General features: G+C 35.8%; 1 pseudogene; it reads right to left on the reverse strand.

Annotated features, from left to right (window-relative positions):
• Nucleotides 1-789: 789 nt before the first annotated feature.
• On the reverse strand, nt 790-16,903 carry LOC138856078 (uncharacterized protein PF3D7_1120000-like; annotated as a pseudogene).
• Between the last annotated feature and the right edge of the window lie 1,647 nt (nt 16,904-18,550).

Below are 18,550 nucleotides of genomic sequence, written 5' to 3' on the forward strand. Positions count from 1 at the left end.
TCCTATACAATGCTTTCCGACTTTCCACCTGATTTTAAACCATTTAGGTTGGTCAAAATGTGGAATATTTTTAAGGAATTAGTTGCACACGTATTCTTAAAAGATATAAAATTATAGTAGTGTTTTAGCACTCAATGTAAATGAAATTGTCTTCAGAATAAGTCAATATGATACTAAATTTGATTGAAATTCGTTCACCCTTTCGCAACTTTTTTTTTTATTTAACCGGCTTTGATCTTTGCAAAGTTCAAGAGTATCAAATGGTTAGCCCTTCCTTACTCGTTGAATGGCAAATCTTGTGCCATTGAAAAATCGTGGTGAGTTGAAATTACGAAGCAAAAACGGAGATCCAGCCTTGAGTTGATAGTGATGCGGTGGCATTTACCTTCCGAAATCGATTCTTAACATTCGATTTTACGGTTACGTAACTAGTTTCAAGTTCTACATACCATTTTAATATCATAACAAACCGTGTGATAGAAAGTCTTACAAATATGAATTTAATTATTTTTAGTACATATTATTTATATATTTTCAATTAAATATTATTCTTTGTTCAATATATTTATAGAAATGGCGCCTAGCGCCGTGTTGAGTTATTTTAAAAAAGTAAATAATGGACCTAGTGTCCAGTTTAATAAATGTGCTAAGCAGTTGAAATATAATGCGACTAGTTTGATTAAACATCGAAATAAAACACACAAAATTGATTTAACGGTTGATAATTATAACAGAATCGACAATAATCTGCTAAAACCAACTAGAAAGCGAAATTCGTAATAAATGCTTTTAGTCACTGTCGCTACTGTCATGATCCTTAAATATATTATAAATACAGCGAAAGTCTATTCCTTGTGTATTTCCATGAGATGTTGAAGGTCGTTCTTCATTTATTGGGCTACGCAACTGACTTGACAATTGCCGGGTGTAGATATCGTCATCATCGTCATTGTCATCATCTTTATGTTTGTGTAACAGGTTCCAATTATGCGATAAAGCTTTTTTTGCTGCTCTGTCTATAGTCAATCTGTTTCGTTTGTGACTATGTATGTATATGCGCATATGTGCTAAAAGATCGTTCAGCGGCTGCTAAAGTACAGGGAGCAGTGAAAATACGTACCTCAACCTTACTCAGCAATTTGGACCTGTAGAGTCCTCCACCAAATTATCGGGTCCATTTCAACGACTTTCTTCCATATAAATGGTTTGTACCATAATCCCTGTTTACTCTATAATTGGCTAAACCAACACCAACGTCAATACTGTGCGATTGGCTCACGTCGTGTATAAACTCCCTAGCATTCACTCCGTGTTCTCCTTCTAATTCTATGCCTTGCAATCTTGGATTAAATAAATATGCAGCATAATGAATGGGTTTCAAACAATTATTTGATCGCCTAACTACAGCATTCTTTATGGTGCTCATTTAAAATGGATATACCCGGAAAGACAAAAATATATGTAGACTTAATTTCTTTGAAGGCCAAGTTTGAAAATTGTATCTGTATCAGCATATTTGCTGATACTCTGCTGATGTGCAGACAAAAATTTAGTGTTGTCGATTATTTGCATAAATAGCGTGCAAAAAGAGACAGTAGAACGTGATGCTGTTGCAAGTGTTGCCAAAAATTCACGCAGAACGTTATACTTTGACAAATTTACAACACTGCTTCGTGATTGTCATCTCGAACGCACCCTTTATTTCGCCTGAAATAGTGGCATCTTCGTGAACTGCTAATGTCTGTAATGCAACTTTGGATTTTTTTTTAACTTTCTGACGCAGTGCAGTAACTGCCCCAGCGTATCTGTGGCAATCGATATAAGCGCATTAATAGGTTCTAGTTTTAAGCAATCTTCGCATAGCAAATTCAATGTATTGTGCTACACATCTCAGCGGTATTATATGTGCATGAATTTTTAACTATCTGAAATGCTCTCTGAATATAATTTGTGTTATCTCCGACAAGTGTTAAAAATGTTAGCCTCCATACACGTTTATAACTTTGATTATCTATTGAGATACATATTGGTTTGTATGTCGGTTTGTCCGAGTATTAAGGCTTTTAACAAAAACAGGATCGGGTTTTGCAATAATAATAAGTTGATGATACATGCATTGCGCTGATTGCTCCAGCCATCACACGGCAAATGTGTTGTGGAGATAGCTTTTCTAGATTTAACTTATAAAGTGGTTGCAAATCGTCAAAAAATCGTACCCACAGGGGATTTTCAACGATGGATAAAAAGGAACCAGTAACAAATATAAAAGCTGATCTAGATGAAGTGTTTTTCCTGCTAAACCTTCTGATGTAGTCATAATAATAGAAGTTGTAGTCGTCCGAAGTGTTATCCTATGACATTTCATGATTTGATTCATCTTGTAAGGACACATTTCCGGCAGTTGTGCTAGTAACAGCTATTTTCCGTAGTTTGTCTAGTTAGTCTATAACAATTTAACAAATGGCTGGTCATTTTGCTGACATTGCCACATTGGTAAACTTTTTCACAGTGTTTGCACTTTACTGTTTTACTGGTTGCCGAACGAAAATAGTTTTTCTATACATCAGTATTTTTCTTTTTGGGCATGATGTGATCTAAGGAAAAAAAGTAAATGTAATAACATAGAGTTCTGCTTAATACAAGCTTAAACTTACCGGTAAGTTACCGTTCATAAAATCTACACATTAACTAGATATATGTTACGCTAAATATGAAAAAACCCGAATATTTTCCAATTCGGTAATTTTGTCCGGGGTTTTTCCCTATTTTTTTTACATTTGGGTTTTTTTCAGGTAAAATCTCATCTCTACCAGTGATTTAATCAAACACTACCCACGTTAACGACAAAAAGCCTTTCGAAATTCTTTAAAATAAGACTAAGCTGAAAGATGTACTAATAAGAACATAAAGCAAAATAACAAAATTAGCGAAAATGCGAACAAAAATAAATTGTCGAATAAATATTTATGAAATAAAATAATAATAAAAAATTGATCCTATTCAAAAGCTCGCCCATCATGATTCTCATCTAAAATATTGTATATACGAGAGTAATTGAGGTTTGTTATAAAGTGGTATTATAATTAAAATATTTAGAATAATAAATATATGTGTTGTTAACACATACACCCAGCTTAACTCGTTAGGTTAAGGTTTAGGATTATATGCATAGAAATAAAGAATTGAATTGTTATACAAGCGAACACACGTGATCTTATTTTCCAGTGTACTAGAATAATGCATTACGGAAAGCTCATGACATTATAATTGAAGGCCCCTATTTCGATTTTCAACCCAAATGCATTTTAGTTGAAGTTTTGAAATTAGATATCACCTCAAACCGTCAAAAAAAAGTTTGGTTGAAGTGTTGTTAAACTGTTGTAGTGTTACGGTTTTCAACTCTGTGCCAGTGGGGTTGACTAAAGTATCACTGCTTGGTAACATTACTGCGTTTATTTAGGAAAAATATTAATATATTCCAGTGTACTAGAATAATGCATTACGGAAAGCTGTTGACATTATAATTGAAGGCCCTTATTTCGATTTTCAACCCAAATGCATTTTAGTTGAAGTTTTGAAATTAGATATTACCTCAAACTGTCAAAAAAAAGTTGGGTTGAAGTGTTGTAAAACTCTTGTAGTGTTACGGTTTTCAACTCTGTGCCAGTGGGGTTGACTAAAGTATAACTGCTTGGTAACATTACTGCGTTTATTTAGGAAAAATATTAATATAAAATGGAAGACGAGTAAATAAACTATTTTACATACAATTTTAAATTATTTTAATCATTATTTTGTACAAAGACATAAAGAGATGAAAATTTGTTGAATCTCTGAAGAAAAATCCCGAAGCTGGACGAGGTAAGCTATAATTTGGAAACAGCAAAAATAATATTATGGGAACCGTGTTTTGACTTATGAATCTGCAACAAAAATTATTCAAAAGCCATTTAATAGTCGAAAAAACTATGGGTTACTTGGTGTTAGGAAGTTCCAATGGAATTAGGGGATCACGAAGGTTTATTCTCATGCTCGGCACTCAGTTTTGGCCTCAAGATTTTTGTAATCGTAATATAAATCAAAACTAATGTTCATTTTATTAAATTTTCTCCTTTTCACAAGCAATATCTGAATTTAATTGTTTTGATTTTGTTTCTTCAAATCTTCATTTTTTTAGGTTGGCAACACCAATGAAACTTCGACTGAAAATAGCTGAAGTTCGAAATACCAAACAAGAGTAGGGTGAATCTGAAGTTGAATTGCGTCAACCGTAATTGGGGTAGAAAACACAAGTGACAGCTATGATTTTACCTTTTTCATAAGCACTGTTTAGTGCTTTATTTTGCACATTGCTCAAATAGCTCAAATGCTCAGTTGAGCAATAATTCGTAACATTATACTTACAGAAATGGAAAACATTCAAATTAAGAATCCTTATGTTTAGTAGACTTCGATTCATTTAAACGTTTGTCGTGAAATTACAATAATCCTATGTTTTAGCAAGTTTGATGGATCTAAAAAACTAATTATCAACGTATAAGAATGCAGCTCTAAGGGACAATTATAATCAATAGTTTAATCATATTAATACATCAATGTAATTTGAAACTTCTTAAAAATAATTTTTCAATAAAAAAATATTTAACGAAGTACATATTCTTAGAAAAGTAGGTATTCATAAAGTATTTAAAAACAATATTTTTGAAACAAATTTTGGAGAATTATGCAATTAGAAACATTCCCAAATCCCACCAGAATAATAAAAATTATATATAATCATTATTTTTGAGCAAAAATAATATATAAATACAAATCATAAATATCTCAAAATAAAACTCATTTCTATATCACAGATTTCCTATGAAGGCATTTGCTAACTTCGTTCCATGCCCTTTTAGAACAAATCTCAAGGATCAAACCTATGTTATGGCATTGCCACGAAGATGTCCTGGTTTGCATGACTCTTGCTAATTATTGGATCCAAAACATGAGAGTTATTTTAAAAATAATATCTGTCGGTAAATATGGGTGTAGCTGCAACGGGTTCATCGAAATAATAATTTCGTTTTTTTTTGGTGGGTGTTATTCACAAAAGAGAAAAGGAAGATACTTTTGTTCCAAAGGGCATGCAACGAAGTTATAGCAAAGACGGATATATAGTACCTGTTGCAGTATACAACAGAAACCATATGTGTGTCAACCGTAATTTCAATTTTTGTTCCAACGCAAATGGTGTTCTGTATTACAATAGTGTTCAAGAAACCATTGAAATTATGTAGTGTAATGTTTGTACATGTCTGAGCTATAAAACAGTTTTTTATTTGTTGATTGTCATTTGAAACCTATTTGTTATTGTGTGAAATAATAGAATTGAACAATAAGTAAAATATTGAATGATAGCTATTTCTGCACCACATATATAATATAAAATAAATGTCTATAAAAGAATCAGTGAAGTAATAGTGGATATAAAATTTAACAAAAAATAAGAGTAAAGTTCATTTTAAATTGAAAAAATACGCACTTTTAAAAATTTTGAAATTTTGAACTTTAAACGCAAATATCTCGAAAACTATAAGCTTCCCGCGGCTGGATACACATAGCTAATAAAGTCTGCGTTCACCCGACACTATTTTTTAAGTGGAGTACATACACAATGTAAATAGGTAATTCAGTTAAAATTTTTTACATGTATATCTTTTTATATGTTAACTTCAAAATGCAAAAAAAAAAATGTGTATTCCTATTTTCACTTCTGTGATAACGGGATTTTAGTGTAAGGATAAGTAAACATAAGCACCATTAAGTCTGCGTTCAGCTTTAAAATTAGTTACAAAAGTATTAAAAATAATAAAAAAAAATTAAATAAATTAAAAATTAATTCAATATTTTGATGGATACCCGCGTTGTTTTAAAACCGCGCTCAATCGATTTGGCATTGATCTTACCACTTTATCTGTTTCCTCAGCTGTAATCTGGGACCATTCTTCTTTCATAACACTTCCAAAAGCCTCTCTACTTGTTAAATAATGCTGACGAATTCTTTTTTCCTACAGATCCCATAGATGCTCAATAGGATTGAAGTCAGGTGATTTAGAGGGCGTTATAAGTTATCTAGGAGCATTTTACAAGAGCCAAAGTCTATTTCCGCAGTATGCTTCGGGTCATCACCTTGTTGGAACCAAAACGTCGAAGATAATACAAGATTCTCTGCACTTTGTTTCAAATTGTTTTTTAAAATGTTCAAATAACTCCATTTATCCATTGTGGATTCAATAAATTCAAGCTGACCCACACTCCCAGCTGCCATGCAACCCCACACCATAATTCCGCCATCTCCGTGTTTAACTGTACCAACAAGACTTTGCTTTTCAAGGGCTGTTCCTGACTTGCGCCACACAATTTGTCGACCTTTTATGCCAAACATGCAAAATTTACTTTCATCCGAAAATATTACTTTTCTCCAGAATTCCGGCGACTACTTTATATAATTATGAGCAAATTCAATGCGCTTTCGCCTGTTTACAAGTGAAATACGATATATGTAGGATATTAGATATTAGAATAAGGTGTCATATCGTCGTATTGTCTTATTTTTTTTATGACTGTCATATCAACACTGTTGTTGTTTCCCATACAAAATTGAAATACGACAAATACAGCACGTCGAGGTATGTTTTTTGAGTGTGCTATTTTTATTGTTGATGTTTAAGTGTCTAAAATTAATAAATTTCATCAATTGAACCATTGTGGACCAAAATGCCCCTGTTTCAACATAAAGAAACTTTAATTTTATTTTTGTAACTTTCCCGTGGCATTTTTGTATTCTTAATTTTTAATTACCAGCTGGAGAAGTGTAGAAATATTACATAATATGACATACAACAATTAAGGGGTGCTCACAAGTGTCGTATATTTTAAGCTATTGAAATACGACATAAGACATAAGACAAAGCTTGTGAATTGCCTAATGGTTTCTTTCGAGCGACTCTACCAAGATATCCAGCTTTTCGTAAAATTTTTCTAGCAGTTTCGGCACAAATTATTTTTTTAATGGTTATATTATATTTACGTTTTCAATAATCTTTGTGGACGTAACTGGGTGGGTAGGTTAACTTTCACTATATTTATTATTTTCCGTTCTTCCCGGGCTGATAATATCTTCGGACGGCCCTATCGCGGTTTTGACGTTAAAATTCCGGTTTTTTTTTAATTGTTTACGATGCGCTGGACAGAAGAATACGTTCTTCCAATAGTCTGCCCAATTTTTCTGAAACTTTCGCCATTTTTCCACAATTTAATGATAATTTTTCTATCCGGCAGACTAATTTCTTTTTCTTTGGTTTCCATTTTTTTAAATATTATTAAAACTCGTCACGAGCGCTTTAAACGAGTAATTATATTAAAACGCAATAGAATGTTCGCAAAAAGAACGAACCAATTCATGCGAAATAACGGTAGTATAAATTCAAGCAAACTGAACGCAGACTTAATGGTGCCTATGTTTACTTGTTCTTACATCACAAAAATGAATTCCTCGCTGGGAACTGCTCTTCCAACCGCAAGATGCACGTATATCAGCACAGGCGACCTCACAAATAGCTGAAGAGGTCTCACAGATTTCGGAAGAGCGGGATAAAATTAAAACTGAAATGGATGAATTAAAAGATCGTCTCCGCGAGCTACAATTAAATCGGCCAATTGTGTCAACAGCTTCTGCCAAGGTAAAACCTCCATCCTTTGATGGCACTGTTCCGTTCCACGTTTTTAAGCTTCAATTCGAAAAGACGGCATCTTCAAATAATTGGAACGCTGAGGATAAAGTAGCTGCATTGTTCGTTGCATTAAAAGGATCTGCAGCAGAGATATTACAGACCATTCCGAACTGCGAGGCAAGAAGTTATGAAACGTTGATGGGTGCATTAGAAAAACGGCATAGTAGTGAGCACAGGAAGCAGATCTTTCAAATCGACTTGCGAAATCGTCGCCAGAAAACCAATGAGTGTCTGCAGGAGTTTTCTACAGAGATTGAGAGATTAGCTCACTTAGCTTATGCACATAAATCCATTTAATACATCGAGGACACGAAAATTCAGACTTTCGTCAATGGAATACGATATAACACTACACGCTTCGCTGCATTAGCATGTTCAAAATTGACGTTTGCAGAAACCGTTTCGTATGCTCTGACACAGGACACTGCATCTTTGCTTTGCAATCAAACATTTAAAGCTCACAAAGTAGAAATAGAGGAACACACTTGGGTGAACCCATTATGAAACAAAAAATATAATAACATATGAAAATATAAAAATAAATTTTCACTTGATGCCTCCTGAAAAAACCTGACCTGACCTGAACCAAACCTGATATATATGTATAATTGACGAAACAGTTAAGCGTTGAAAAATACGATTTTGACAGCGCGTTAAGAAGTGAATTTGGCTTAAAAAAAAGAAGAAAGTTGATTTGACAACGAGTAAGAAGTAAAATTGGCTGCAGAAAACGAAGAATTTGTAACTTTTCTGAAAAATTTCTTGGCGCGCGATGTTTAATGCTATGGACGTAAGTATTATTAATAAATTGATTCGTTATATATTTTTAGCTCAATATAGATCTTTATTTTACCCTACCAGCAGTAAGAGTATAAGATTATTTATTGAGTTTAAACAAAATATCTTTAATTTCATCCATGTGAAATATCGCGGGTTTTAATACTTTGACTTTGGCTAATGATATTGTTTGTATAGTATTCTGGAGTTCATTTAGTATGAAATCAAGCCTTCGACTTCTTTCTGTACTTTCTAGTGTTTGCTTGGTATTTGTATTATTTTAAATATTTCTGAATTTGTACTTAAGGGATTATTATTGCTTTCTGTTAAGGCTGTGTGCCAAACGGCAGAAAAACGAAACTTCTGACGGATGAAAGTGAAATTTTTCGTAGCGAATCCGATGTCAGAATTTTACCCAGCTCATGAGCAAAGTAAAATTTTGACAACCTATAAATATGATTACGATATTTTGAAAATAAAAATATATCTATCTATCTATCTATATATATAAAAGACAAAGTTTGTATGTATGTTCCTTATGAACTCATAATATCATAACATTATGCCAATTTGTATGAATGCATGCAAAAGTGATAAGACTCTATTAAATTATGTAATTTTCAAAATAATATTTATAGTCAGTTTGGGCATTTAATAAGATTATATAGTTTTTACGTAATATGCATTTATATATTCTGTATGATAATTGTTACTTATAGTGATTAAATTTATTAAAACGTATACATACATCTTTCATCATATTAATTTTATATAGTCATATATCTGAACATGCGCATTTGAATGTACGTACTCAGAAAGTCAAATCATAATTTTATCATTTATCAATACATTATATGTGCGCGCCTTGTAATATACTTATATATGTATGTATATGTAACATTGCCGAAAAAATAATGCATACAAAAACCAACCTACATTCATATGAATATCCGTACACATGTAAATACGTCACCCGAACATGCGTTTGCCTACAAGCGTCTTTTCGCGACGATGGCAAAAGCTAGAAATCATAAATTGAACAACTTTTTTATGTACCCTCTAGAAGGGAAAAGTGACAAGCCCACAAAACCCAGAAAAAAGTAACAAAAGTGGCAACAAAGCTTTTATCGATTTAAAATATTTCTCCGTAGCTCACAAAAATCTGCGTCAATATGTATGCATGCTCATATATAAACATACATATTTACGATGATTTGTGAGCAAAGCTGTTAGAACGGCAAGGGAAGCAACGACATTCGGCGGCCGTTCGTTATTTTTTTTTCGGCATAGCTCGAATTTTCTACCAACAACACAATGTTGTGCCGCTTTGTCGTCGCGTCAGTCCTTTTGCACAGTGAATCTTTGACAAGAAAAAAGAAACGTGAGCTTCGGACATTGGTTGTCCGTGACAACGGAGATTTCGCATGAAACAATGAGTGTACATATTTACATACATTTGTTGCATGTAGACAAATTAACAATTATAATGAGTACTTTCATATATGTTTACATGCCCACATAATTATACATCTATTATGTATAAGAATATTTGCTACCGCTTGCTATTTTCTTATCGGTTTATATCAAGAAAGAGGTGTACAAAATCAAACTGAAATCTGACCAAACTGAAGCATACCATTAAATACCTAATTGAGGCAATCCCGAATTAGGTATCGCATATGCGTGGCTGAGCATGGGGGAATAATTAATTGTTTAAATAAAATAAAATTTTCTACACAATAAAAAAAAATAAATCTAATGCACTGATTAAAAAGAAACTTATTACGGTTTAGTTTTGTAGCACGATTCGTGAGCCACCCTGTATATGCAGAATATCTTAAAATTATATGCAAAGTCGTTTGCGCATTGCAAATATACGAATCTGTAAGCGTTCATTTCTTAACATTGAAATTAGCACTTTTCTCAATTCTCCTGATGTTAATTGTGGCCAATAATTTTCAGTGGTGAAACACGCTCATCGTTTTCTGTTCCCCTGCGAAAAGTGAAATATTTTGATAATGGCCGCACTGTGAACCTTCTCTATAGTCCACATTCTCTGTTCTCTGTACCAGATTGACGATTTATCGAGAAATGCGTTACAATATTGAATCCGATTTCATTTTTCATTCGATTGGCACTAGTATACTGTAACGGATTTCTCGATAAATCGTCTAACTATAACTCACCCTTAAGCTCGATCACTGGATTGTTAAATTATAGTCCCAATTTAATGCTATACACTTATCTTTATTTCCAATTCCAACAACTTAACACTTATTGCTCGCTATTCGAACTTACAACTTATTGCTTATAGCTTAATTGCTCTTTACACGGCAACACTCTAATTAGAACTGTGTCTGCTGCACAATCCGGCAGCCCCTATATAGTAAATTTTTAACAAAAGCTCGCTACTAGAACATTCTGGCAACTACAAATTCGCTGTCTAGTTGCCTCTGACAGTTTATCGTCAATTTTGATTTGTTCTGGTACTCGTGTTCGCCACAATGCCCTCTACCTAAGTCTGCTCGTCCCGATTATACATATTTGCGGTACCAAACGCTGCAAGCCGTTCCAGATGAACGACCTTCATTTTATTCCTTGGTCTTCCAATGGTCTGTATGCGATACACTACATCATTGAATCGTTTAATAACCTGGTATGGTCCTTCCCAATTACACTGTAATTTTGGAGACAGCCCTTTCTTTCGTTGTGGGTTATATAATAATACCAAATCGCCTTCAATAAAATCCTCAGACTTTATTGCCTTGTCGTATTTTGCTTTCATCTTATCGCTCATAATTTTGGTGCGCTGTCTCACCATAGCATGTATATCCCTCATCTCGTCTTCTAGGATGCTATTGAATTCCTTAGTATTCCTTCCTCCGTTGGCGTTAATTCCAACTTTTAAATCAATCGGTAGTCGAAGATCATTACCAAAAGTTACCCTTGCTGGAGTCTGCTCCGTTGTTTCATGTAATTAGCCCATGTGTCCTCGGCTTGGACCGTTGTGCAGCTCGCTGAGAACTTCAGAAATTCTTTCTTTTGGAACAATCATCAGAGCTCGTGAACTTTGCCCATTTTCGCTTTCCCATACGCGATACAAGCAGCCAGACACTAACTCCAAACTATTCCATTGTGCCCAATAAGCCTTTGCGACTGGGCTTTTTGCAACTATTTCTGCTCTCGTTGGACGTTTATTCATCTCCAATCCGTGTATTACACTTTTCAAATCTGGATCCTCTTGCTGACATTTCCGTAGCTTCTCCGGATCCCAGTCTGATGTTATAGTCATTAATCGGAGATCTATAATGTCTTCTTTGGCCTCAGATTTTGAGCAATGTCTGCATTCCAGATTACAGGGACGGCGGGACATGGCATCAGCATTGCCATGAATACCACCTGTTCGATGTTCTATAGAGAAGTCGTAACTTTGGAGTCTCTCAATCCACCGTGCCAACTGTCCTTCTGGGTTCCTGAATTGTAGAAGCCATTTTAATGCTGCATGATCTGTCCTCACCCGAAATCGCTGGCCATAAACGTACTTATGAAAATTTTTGATGCACTTCACCAACGCCAGTAATTCCCTACGAGTAACACAATAATTTCTCTCTGGCTGTAATACGCAACCACTTTCTCATGCCCATCAATGACTTGTGATCGAACGCCGCCTACTGCAAATCCACTAGCATCCGTATCCAAAATAAACGTTGATCCTGGGACCTGGAATGCCAACATTGGCGCAGTACTTAACCGTTTCTTCAGAGTTTAGAAAGCCACTTCCGGTTCTTTATTTCATTCAAAAATAATCTCAATTCTCCTGATGTTAATTGTGGCCAATAATTTTCAGTGGTGAAACACGCTCATCGTTTTCTGTTCCCCTGCGAAAAGTGAAATATTTTGATAATGGCCGCACTGTGAACCTTCTCTATAGTCCACATTCTCTGTTCTCTGTACCAGATTGACGATTTATCGAGAAATGCGTTACAATATTGAATCCGATTTCATTTTTCATTCGATTGGCACTAGTATACTGTAACGGATTTCTCGATAAATCGTCTAACTATAACTCACCCTTAAGCTCGATCACTGGATTGTTAAATTATAGTCCCAATTTAATGCTATACACTTATCTTTATTTCCAATTCCAACAACTTAACACTTATTGCTCGCTATTCGAACTTACAACTTATTGCTTATAGCTTAATTGCTCTTTACACGGCAACACTCTAATTAGAACTGTGTCTGCTGCACAATCCGGCAGCCCCTATATAGTAAATTTTTAACAAAAGCTCGCTACTAGAACATTCTGGCAACTACAAATTCGCTGTCTAGTTGCCTCTGACAGTTTATCGTCAATTTTGATTTGTTCTGGTACTCGTGTTCGCCACAGTGCCCTCTACCTAAGTCTGCTCGTCCCGATTATACATATTTGCGGTACCAAACGCTGCAAGCCGTTCCAGATGAACGACCTTCATTTTATTCCTTGGTCTTCCAATGGTCTGTATGCGATACACTACATCATTGAATCGTTTAATAACCTGGTATGGTCCTTCCCAATTACACTGTAATTTTGGAGACAGCCCTTTCTTTCGTTGTGGGTTATATAATAATACCAAATCGCCTTCAATAAAATCCTCAGACTTTATTGCCTTGTCGTATTTTGCTTTCATCTTATCGCTCATAATTTTGGTGCGCTGTCTCACCATAGCATGTATATCCCTCATCTCGTCTTCTAGGATGCTATTGAATTCCTTAGTATTCCTTCCTCCGTTGGCGTTAATTCCAACTTTTAAATCAATCGGTAGTCGAAGATCATTACCAAAAGTTACCCTTGCTGGAGTCTGCCCCGTTGTTTCATGTAATTAGCCCATGTGTCCTCGGCTTGGACCGTTGTGCAGCTCGCTGAGAACTTCAGAAATTCTTTCTTTTGGAACAATCATCAGAGCTCGTGAACTTTGCCCATTTTCGCTTTCCCATACGCGATACAAGCAGCCAGACACTAACTCCAAACTATTCCATTGTGCCCAATAAGCCTTTGCGACTGGGCTTTTTGCAACTATTTCTTCTCTCGTTGGACGTTTATTCATCTCCAATCCGTGTATTACACTTTTCAAATCTGGATCCTCTTGCTGACATTTCCGTAGCTTCTCCGGATCCCAGTCTGATGTTATAGTCATTAATCGGAGATCTATAATGTCTTCTTTGGCCTCAGATTTTGAGCAATGTCTGCATTCCAGATTACAGGGACGGCGGGACATGGCATCAGCATTGCCATGAATACCACCTGTTCGATGTTCTATAGAGAAGTCGTAACTTTGGAGTCTCTCAATCCACCGTGCCAACTGTCCTTCTGGGTTCCTGAATTGTAGAAGCCATTTTAATGCTGCATGATCTGTCCTCACCCGAAATCGCTGGCCATAAACGTACTTATGAAAATTTTTGATGCACTTCACCAACGCCAGTAATTCCCTACGAGTAACACAATAATTTCTCTCTGGCTGTAATACGCAACCACTTTCTCATGCCCATCAATGACTTGTGATCGAACGCCGCCTACTGCAAATCCACTAGCATCCGTATCCAAAATAAACGTTGATCCTGGGACCTGGAATGCCAACATTGGCGCAGTACTTAACCGTTTCTTCAGAGTTTAGAAAGCCACTTCCTGTTCTTTATTTCATTCAAAAACTCTGTTCTTTCTCGTGAGTTCATGGAGGCTACTAGCTACGCCTGCAAAATTTGGAACGAATCGTCTATAATAAGTACATAGTCCAAGGAAACTCCGCAATTCATGTAAATTTTTAGGAGTGGGCCAATTTCTTACTGCTTCGATCTTTTCATTAGCTGTGCAAATGCCCTCCGTTGCCACTTTGTGTCCTAAGTAGCTTACTTCCTTTTTGAAAAGGGAACACTTCTTTGGACTCAGCTTCAGACCAGCACTAGCTATCCGTTGGAAAACCTCTTCCAAGTTCTTAAGGTGTTCATCGAAGCTTTTACCCAACACGATGATATCGTCGAGGTATACCAAACAGGTCTTCCAGTGTAATCCTTTTAATACCTGTTCCATAAGTCTCTCAAAAGTAGCAGGAGCGTTACATAATCCAAAGGGCATAACGGTAAATTGACATAGACCATCTCCAATGCTGAAAGCCGTCTTTGCTTGGTCTTCTTCGTTTACCTCCACTTGCCAATAACTACTTTTTAAATCAAGTGTTGAGAATCATTTTGTGGCTGATAACGAGTCAAGTGTGTCATCGATTCTAGGTAGTGGATAACTGTTTTTCTTCGTTACATCATTCAACCTTTTATAGTCCACACAAAATCTCATGTTGGCTTCCTCAAGACCTATTTCGCAATTTATCACGGCCTCAATCTCTTGACACTGCCCTAATATAGCTCCTTTGCAGAGTTTGATTGGTAACTTGCACTCATTAAGTACTAGGCAGGGTTTTGCCTATAAGTAAGTTTGGTGTAGATTCTTTTGTGGCCTCAACAATCCACCACTTGTTTGACCCATAGTCTCCATCTGTTTTTGCCCAAATAACTGCTTCTGATGTTGGTGGAATCTGCTGGCTCTCTGTTGTTATCACTCGTCTAACGATGTTTTTATTATCGTAACCGAACATAAGTGGCACTTCCATATTTCTATAGAACATAATCCTGTTTTTCAAGTAAATTTTGATTCCTTGATTTGCTAGAAAGTCTACTCCAATTATGACTTCGTCAACGATATCTGCCACTATAAAATTGTGTAACACGGCTGCCTTTCCAATTACGATCTCGCGCGTTACCTTTCCGAGAACTAGGGTATCTTCTCCAGTTGCAGTACGCAACTTTGCCCCAGCTAACGGTCTCACTTCTTTTTCAACTAGATCAGATCGAATTATGGAATGTAATGCGCCCGTATCCACAGTCAGTATGCGCTTTTTACCGTGTACATAACCGCTATCGGCAACGTTACTCGTATTCCTGCTTATTTGTGAAAAGGAGATTACAGGGATTTGCTTGCGGGAGCCAGCCCGTGCCCTTTTCGGCTGGCTCGCTTTAGTTTAACATTTGCTTGATCTTCCTCAGCTTTGCGTTTACGTCCAACTGGATTATTGGGCTTGTTACAGTTGCGTGCAATATGGCCACTTTTTTCGCAGTTGAAGCATTTCAGCACACCATCATTTTTTTTATGCGTTTCCGTAAGTTTTTCCAGTGCTTTCTGCATGTTCTCAATTTTTTCAAGTAATTGGTTCACCCAAGTGTGTTCCTCTATTTCTACTTTGTGAGCTTTAAATGTTTGATTGCAAAGCAAAGATGCAGTGTCCTGTGTCAGAGCATACGAAACGGTTTCTGCAAACGTCAATTTTGGACATGCTAATGCAGCGAAGCGTGTAGTGTTATTTCGTATTCCATTGACGAAAGTCTGAATTTTCGTGTCCTCGATGTATTAAATGGATTTATGTGCATAAGCTAAGTGAGCTAATCTCTCAATCTCTGTAGAAAACTCCTGCAGATACTCATTGGCTTTCTGGCGACGATTTCGCAACTCGATTTGAAAGATCTGCTTCCTGTGCTCACTACTATGTCGTTTTTCTAATGCACCCATCAACGTTTCATAACTACTTGCCTCGCAGTTCGGAATGGTCTGTAATATCTCTGCTGCAGAACCTTTTAATGCAACGAACAATGCAGCTACTTTATCCTCAGCGTTCCAATTATTTGAAGATGCCGTCTTTTCGAATTGAAGCTTAAAAACGTGGAACGGAACAGTGCCATCAAAGGATGGAGGTTTTACCTTGGCAGAAGCTGACGACATAATTGGCCGATTTAATTGTTGCTCACGGAGACTCTCTCAACTCCTCCACTTCAGTTTTAATTTTATCCCGCTCTTCCGATATCTGTGAGAACGCTTCTACTATTTGGGAGGTCACCTGCAATATCCGTGCATGCTGCTCTTTCAACTTTGAGGACACCTGTGCTGATATACGTGCATCTTGCGCTGCGAACTGTCCTTCCAAACGCGCTGACAGTCGCGTTTCCATTTGAGACATACGTGTATCCTGCTCTTTAAATTGTGTCGCCATTTGCGTTGACATCTCTTTCCCCATCTGCGATATTGCAGCAAAAACCATGTTTATGTCCACAATCTTTGACGAGAATTGAGCCTCTTCCTTTTCTTCTATCTTTGTTCTCTCTTCCTCTAAATCCATGTGAAAGACATATTCCTCAACATTAATGTTTCCCGCCTCCTTGGTCTCTCTCAACCGTGATTGTAATTCAGTTTTCAAACCATTTGTCACCAAACTACGTTCCTCCAGCTCCTTTTTCAGTTGTGGAATCTTTAAATCGTTAAACTTGGCCATTTTTAAATAATTATCTAATTGGGAATTTATTTGACAATCCCACTTCTGACACCAATTGTAATGGATTTCTCGATAAATCGTCTAACTATAACTCACTCTTGAGTTCGATCACTGGATTGTTCAATATAAGTGCCAATAAGCTATACACTTATCTTTATTTCCAATTCCAACAACTTAACACTTGTTGCTCGCAATTCGAACACCCTTATTAGAACTGTGTCTGCTGCACAATCCGGCAGCCCTTATGTAGTAAATGTTTAACAAAAGTTCGCTACTAGGACATTCTAGCAACTACGAATTCGCTGTCTAGTTGCTTCTGGCAGTTTATCGTCAATTCTGATTCTGGTACTCGTGTTCGCCACAATACTTTAGTATTCGTTACATGGAGAATTATCGGCAATGAATCAATAGTTTATAATAATCGATGTATGGCTTTCATCTTAGTTAGAAATTCGTGATATAGTGTAGTATATGTTTGGACGGACGATAATAGTTAGACTTAATGGTGCCTTTGTTTACTTCTCCCTACACTAAAATCCCGTTATCACAAAAATGAAAATAGGAACACACATTTTTGTTTTTGCATTTTGAAGTTAAAAATATAAAAAGATATACATGTAGAAAATTTAAAGTGAATTACCCATTTACATTGTGTTTTTACTTCACTTAAAAATAGTGTCGGGTGAACGCAGACTTTATTGGCTATGTGTATACATGAATTTTACACCTATATTTTTCACTTCAATATCCACTATTACTTCACTGATTCTTTTGTAGACATTTATTTTATATTGTAACGGATTTCTCGATAAATCGTCTACCTGTAACTCACTCTTGAGTTCGATCACTGGATTGTTAAATAAAAGTCCCAATTTAATGGCTACACACTTATCTTTATTTCTAATTCCAACAACTTAACACTTATTGCTCATTATTCGAGCTTACAACATCTTGCTTATAGCTTAATTGATCTTATCACGACAACACTCTAACTAAAACTGTGTTTGCTGCACAATCCGGCCCTTATATAGTAAATCTGTAACAAAACATTGCTTCTAGAACATTCTGGCAACTACGAATTCGCTAACTAGTTGCTTCTGGCAGTTTATCGTTCATTCGATTTTGGTCTATCATCTATGTTCGTCACAATATTATATAGTGCAGAAATAGCTATAATTCAATATTTTACTTATTGTTCAATTCTAGTATTTCACACAATAACAAATAGGTTGCAAAATAACAAACAACAAATAAGAAACGGTTTTATAGCTCAGACATGCGATATATCAGCTACAACATACCTACCCGAAAGAAAAAATATTTTCACAACAGCAAGTCCCCACCTAAGAACATTGCCAACCTCAATGGCAATGTATTTGACAGATGGTTCGCAAGAAGCTAACAGAAGATCTTTAAACTTTGGGTGTGTTCAGTGCAATCCATTGTAGTACATTACAGAACACTACATAATTTCAATGGTTTCTTGAACACTATTGTAATACAGAACACCATTTGCGTTGGAACAAAAATTGAAATTACGGTTGACACACATATGGTTTCTTTTGCATACTGCAACAGGTACTATATGTCCGTCTTTGCTATAACTTCGTTGCATGCCCTTTGGAACAAAAGTATCTTCCTTTTCTC

This window comes from Bactrocera oleae, chromosome 3 (genome assembly GCF_042242935.1).
Source record: "Bactrocera oleae isolate idBacOlea1 chromosome 3, idBacOlea1, whole genome shotgun sequence".
NCBI lineage: Eukaryota > Metazoa > Arthropoda > Insecta > Diptera > Tephritidae > Bactrocera > Bactrocera oleae.